This window comes from Petaurus breviceps, unplaced genomic scaffold, assembly GCF_028583685.1.
Source record: "Petaurus breviceps papuanus isolate PSGF00001 unplaced genomic scaffold, PetGlider_PUasm1.0 129, whole genome shotgun sequence".
In the NCBI taxonomy this organism is placed as follows: Eukaryota; Metazoa; Chordata; class Mammalia; order Diprotodontia; family Petauridae; genus Petaurus; species Petaurus breviceps.
In genome coordinates, this window is record NW_027185665.1 from 13,548,846 (window position 1) to 13,555,081 (window position 6,236).

Genomic DNA, 6,236 nt, shown 5'->3' on the forward strand with positions numbered 1-6,236 from the left:
TCTATATATTCTGTTTTAAATTTTTATTTTTAGTTTATATCATTCATTTCTACAAGATTTTGAGTTACAAATTTCTCCCCCTCTTTCCCCTACTCACCACCCCAAAACAGTGATCTCACTGTATACCCCCTCTCCCAATCTACTCTCTCTAAAATCCTCCTCTATACCACCTCTGACTTTCCAATAGGGCAAGATGTATCTCCATACCCCAGTGCCTTTATATCTTATTTCCAAGTTGCATGTAAAAAAAATAATAATATTTTTAAACATTTGATTTTAAAACTTTGAATTCCAGATTCTTTCCCTTCCTCCCTTGTCACCCACTCTTACTGGGAAGATAAGCAATACAATATAGGTTGTGCATGTGTAGCTATGCAAAATATTTACATAGTAGATATAATGTGAAAGATTGGCTATATTTCCCTCCATCCTATCCTGTCCCCCCACTTGTCCTATTCTCTACTTTGACTCCATCCCTTTTCAAAAGTGTGTACTTCCTACTTCCTTCCCCCCAGTCTGCCCTCCCTTCCATCATCTCCCCTCTCATCCCCTTCCCCCTACCCTCCTGTAGGGCAAGATACCTTATTTAGTGTATATGTCATACCCTCCGTAAGCCAAATTCAATGAGAGTAAGATTGACTCATTTCCTTTTGCTTTCCTGTTCTTCCCTTCCATTATAACAGTTTTCCTTTGCCTTTCCTATATGAGAAAATTTACCCCATTTTGTCTTTCCCCATCTCCTCTTGTTATATTCCTCCCTCACATCTCAATTTCACCTTTTAAGTATCATTCCTTCCTATTCAATTGGTCCTGTGCCCTCTGTCTATGTATACCTGTATATACACACACACACACACACACTCTCATATGTATTCATATGCCCATATACCTTCCTATATAGACAAATATGTATGTATACACACACATATACATATATATATACACACATTTATATTCCCTTCAACTATTATCATACTGAGAAAAATTTCTTAAGTTATAACAATTGTTTTTCCATGTAGGAATGTAAATAGTTCAACTTTGATAAGTTCCTTATTTATTATTTTCCTTGTTTACCTTCTCTTGCTTCTTGTTTCTAAATGTAAATTTTCTATTCAACTCTGTTTTTTTTTCATCAAGAATGCTTGAAAGTCCTCTATTTCATTGAATGACCATATTTTTCCCTTAAACATGATACATGCTGGGTAGGTGATTCTTGGTTTTAATCCCAGCTCCTTTGACCTCTGGAATATCATATTACAAGTCATTTGATCCCTCAATGTAAAAGCCACCAGATCCTGTGTTATCCTGATTGTGTTTCCACAATTTTCAAATTGTTTCTTCTTGGATGCTTGTAATATTTTCTCTTTGATTTGGGAACTCCAGAACCTGGCTATAATATCCTAGAAGTTTTCTTTTTGGGATCTATTTCAAGAGGTGATTGGTGAATTCTTTCCATTTCTATTTTGCCCTCTGGCTCTAGAATATTAGGGCAATTTTGCTTGATAATTTCTTGAAAGATGGTGTCTAGGCTATTTTTTATTATGACTTTTAGGTAGTCCAATAATTTTTAAATTAGCCCTCCTGGATCTATTTTCCAGGTCAATCATTTTTTCAATGAGATATTTTACTTAGCTTTCTATTTTTTTTTCATTTTTTTGGATCTGTTTTACAGTGTCTTGATTTCTCACAAAGTCATTAGCTTCTAGTTGCTCAAATCTAATTTTGAAGGAGTCATTCTCTTCAGTGAATTTTTGAAATTCCTTTTCCATCTGGTAAATTTGGCTTTTTAAGGCATTCTTCTCCTCACTGGCTTTTTGGGCCTCTTTTGCCATTTGAGTTAGTCTATTTTTAAGGTGTTATTTTCTTCAGTATTTTTTGGTCTCCTTTAGCAGGCTGTTGACCTGTTTTTCATGATTTTCTTGCATCATTTTCATTTCTCTTCCCAATTTTTCCTCCACTTCTCTTATTTGGTTTTCAAAATCCTTTTTAAGTTCCTCTATTGCCTGTAACCAGTTCATATTTTTCTTGGAAGCTTTTGATGCAGGAGTTCTGATTTTGTTATCTTCTTCCTGTTCCATGCTTTGATCCTTTTTTGTCCCAGAAAAGGAATCCAGAGTCAGATTGCTGGGCTTACTGTTCCATGCTTCCTTTGCTTGCTCATGTTGCCACTCAGTTACTTGACTTTTGAGCTTTTTGTCACAGTGGAACTCTGCTTTCAGAGAGGAGAGTTTTGTCCCAAATTGCTGGTGTTTTCACTGCTGCTGGAGCTATTAGTTGGCTGCCCTCTCTGAAGCCTCCACTGGCTCTGGTACCTCATCATGCACAGTAGAACCTCCACCCTAGACAGTGATCCAGATCCAAACAGGTTAAAGGAAGAGAGTTTACTGCTCAGACTGGTCCCTTGGTCCCCCTACAATCTGTAGGAAAGGAGCTCTGAAGCAGTCACATGGTGGAGGATACACAGCCACTACACCTCATCTGCTTCTCCCTCTGGTTGGCAGAGGTTGGACCGCACTCCCAAACCCCCTATTACCACAAAGTTCACATTGAATTCCCACTTTGTCTTTGGCATTTATGGGTTGATAATTCTGGAAACCACCACAGCTGCTGGTGATCCACTCTCCTGAAGTCCCTCCAGCTGGTGACTGATCAAGGGCCACCCTGAGCCTAAAACCACAGGCTCACCCAGGGTTGGGCTCTACACCCAGCACTCTGCAATGGAGCCTTCCTGCCCACCTGCCAGGCTGCCTTCAGTGGGATGTTTGTTTCTCTCTGTCACTTTGTGGGTTCTGAGGCCCTAAGTTTGTTTAGAGTCATTTTTGTAGGTGTTTGAGGTGGTTATGGAGGGAGCACAGGGAGTTTTCCTGTTTCTATGCTGCCATCTTTATATATTCTTGATGTCAACTCTAGTCATACACCATACTGACTCTCAGTCATAGAAATATTACTGCTATATGATAACCCTTTGAGATAATGTAGTCTAAGCCCCTTGTTTTCTAGAGAAACTGAGCCCAAGAGAAGTAAAGTTATTTCCAAACATTTGCTAAGTAATTAGAAGTAGAGCCACAATATAAGTCCATCTCTTCAAATTCAAAATTTGGTCCTTTTTATGTAACACTATAGTCTATCATTCTTTCTACTATATCAAGCTACTAAATCTTTATTTGACATAACTACAGATGTGCCTGAAAACAGTACCAATTTGATCATTGAATAGAAAAAGGAATACATAGTTTAAGCTAATTTCCAGTTCAAAAAGTCATATATTTTATGACTAAAAAAGATAATAAAAGAGTTCTGGGTCCTTATTTCTTAATTCAGTTCTTTCTCAAGACTGTCAGTTCTTGAAGAAGAGAAAAAAAACTAAGGAAAGTTCCATATTTGAGACACTTCAAGATACAATATGATTTGAGGCTTTTATTTAACACTCTTCAAGAATCTCAAAGTACTCTTCTTTAAGTGAACCATAAGAATTTTCATAATATTCTGTCTTTCTCAAATTTTGAAATGTTTAGCCCTAAATGGGCAGATATTCTGAATAGTGCTTTTTACTTTTCAAAACACTTTTATATCATTATGTCTCATTTTACCGTCCTAGCAACTGTTCAAAGAAGGTAGAGCAGGTTTTATTGCTCACACTTTTCATATGAGGAAACAGGCACAGAGGGTCAAAGGAAATACCAAGAATTACACAGCTAGTTTTTGGTCAGGATATCACCCCAATCTCCCAATCTCCTTCTTTCTTACCTTATATAGGGATACCTTCCTTTCCTACAGGAAAAGTCTATCTGTGAAAGGCACAAAAGGTTGAGAATTATGAAACCTTGGTTTTGTGAGTTCCCAAATCCAGTGACCTGCCAGCAGTGCCAGCAGCTAAACTCACATTGCATCTCTCATGAGGACAAAATGTAAGGCAAGTACCTGGTTTTTCATGTATAAGTGAGTCCAATAATTAATGTGGATGCTACTATAGTCAGCTAGGTATAAAATCTCTTCACTCTCAGCCTCAGTTACTTTATCTGTAAAAGGGGGATAATAATAGTACCTACCTCACAGAGAGCAAAAATAGTATATTTAAAGAGCTTTGCAAACCTAAAAGCACTATAGAAATGCCAGCTCTTATTATTATTATAAAGTCACCCTTGGTTGCATACAGTTGACTCAACCCTGGGAAATATTGCTAGATGAAGTAGCATTTCATTTGGAAATCTGTTGTCAGAGACACCAAGCTGACTGCAGCAAATGCATCACAATACAGAAAATCAACCACCAAAGTCATAATAATAGTAATAATGATCTTTAAGAAAGCTATGCTTAAACTACATACCCCTATAAACGCTAAGAAACAGCATGAACTATTCTAAGTGACCCATCAATATTTTTCATTGCCATGTGTAAATGCACATTTTCCCCTGTGCTTAAAACATATTTGAGTATTAACGCCAATGGCTGCATCTTAAATTTAGTACCTCCATTTAATTTTAGGTAGAGGCATTAGCTAAGGATTCAAATGTCCCTATCTCCAGTGAATTACAAAAAAAAAAGGAGCTCCCCGCTAGGGCTTTGTGTTCACAGCAATTAGTTTTAACTGTCTGTGAGCTGCTTTTAAATAATTTTATAGCTCACGCTGTATCTCTCAAATTTGCCATGTGTGCCCTTCCTATTTTTATGGAAACCAGGATCTTCTCCACAGGGTCCTACATGACTGAAGGCTGCAGGTGAATGCCAGCTGGGACCAAAGCCACTTTGTTTGACTATTAGCATCTGAAGAGGTCCTTTGCTTGGCCTCAGATCTCTGGGGACAGAGGATTCCAGCCACATGAACATAAACTAGTTATTTTCCTTCATGACTATTCCAGCTCTCCAGGAAATGAGTCGGGACCTAGATTCATGACATGAGTACTCAGACACGCGATGGTCATGAACCAAATATCCTGCAAGAAAATGTGATCAGAGAACATGGGGGGGGGGGGGGGGGGGAATAGGGGTATTGTGGTGTGTGCAACTGTGACAAAAATCATAAGTCATTAATGGCTATTTTTAATTCCCTGTGGATGGGAGTACAGATAATCCATGTTGCCTTTGATTAATGGGTGTGACAACATCAAATGTTCCTTTTTCCCAATGGTAGATGCTGGCATATAGGAAATGATAGAAGAAATAGTGTGAATATTTGCAATATTCTCTCCCCATGTCAAATATCCATGTTAACTACAGACAGTGCAGTCTAAGACTAATTAATTTTCTGAATTGAAGAAGAAGGAAGGCTAATCCAGTTTCTACGATCCTAAGGCCTATAATCCTTATGTAGGCAAATCTTCCATGAAGAATATTATTAGAAAACGTGTCCATGGGGTTGGGAGGGGGGGAAAGGGGGCCTTCTGAGATTGGCTGAGCTTTTATAAGAAAAAAATAAGGCACAGTTTCTATCACCCATCTGTCTCTCACCCATCTACTATTCTGCCCTAAAGTGGGTAGGGTCTTCCCACTTTCCCACACCAAATCAAAACTAATATCAGAGCTTAGACACTTCTTAGTCTAAAACTCTGGGATCATATATATCAGGTAATGAGAATGCAAATCTTTCAAGATGGACTAGGAAAAGTATTTCTGTTCATTGTTCAAGTAGAATCACTGAATTTTGAGCTTGCAGGGATTTGGGAAATAATAATAATGAACAATGGTAACCACAACAGCAACAGAGACAACAGCAACATTTCTGTAGCGCTTCGCTATTTGCCATTTTTTTAAAAATATATATCATGAGTTAGAGTAGATAGAAAGCCAATCATCATGTTCAAATCCTGCCTCTGCCACATATCACATGTTTCTCCCTGGGAATGTTGCTTAATCTCTAGGACTCTAAGCAACTCTCTAAAATGCTGAATTTCAGGGAAAATACTGACCTGCACTCATAGAGGGTATTTCGTCACCTGGGATTTTCATTTATAAATGAAATCACAGCGCCAGTACCTAAACTAACAATCTTGTGAGTTGGATATTATCAGCAGTATAGTATCCATTTTTACAGATAAGGCAACTGCAACTAAGAGAAATTAAGTAAGCAAGCATATAATAATAATAATAATAATAACTAACATGTATATAGCACTTAGGATGTGTCAGGCACTGTGCAAAGTGCTTTACAATTATTATTTCATTTTATCCTCTCACAATCCTGGGTGGTAGTAGCATTATTATGCCCATTTTATCTATAAGGCAACTGAGTCTCAGAA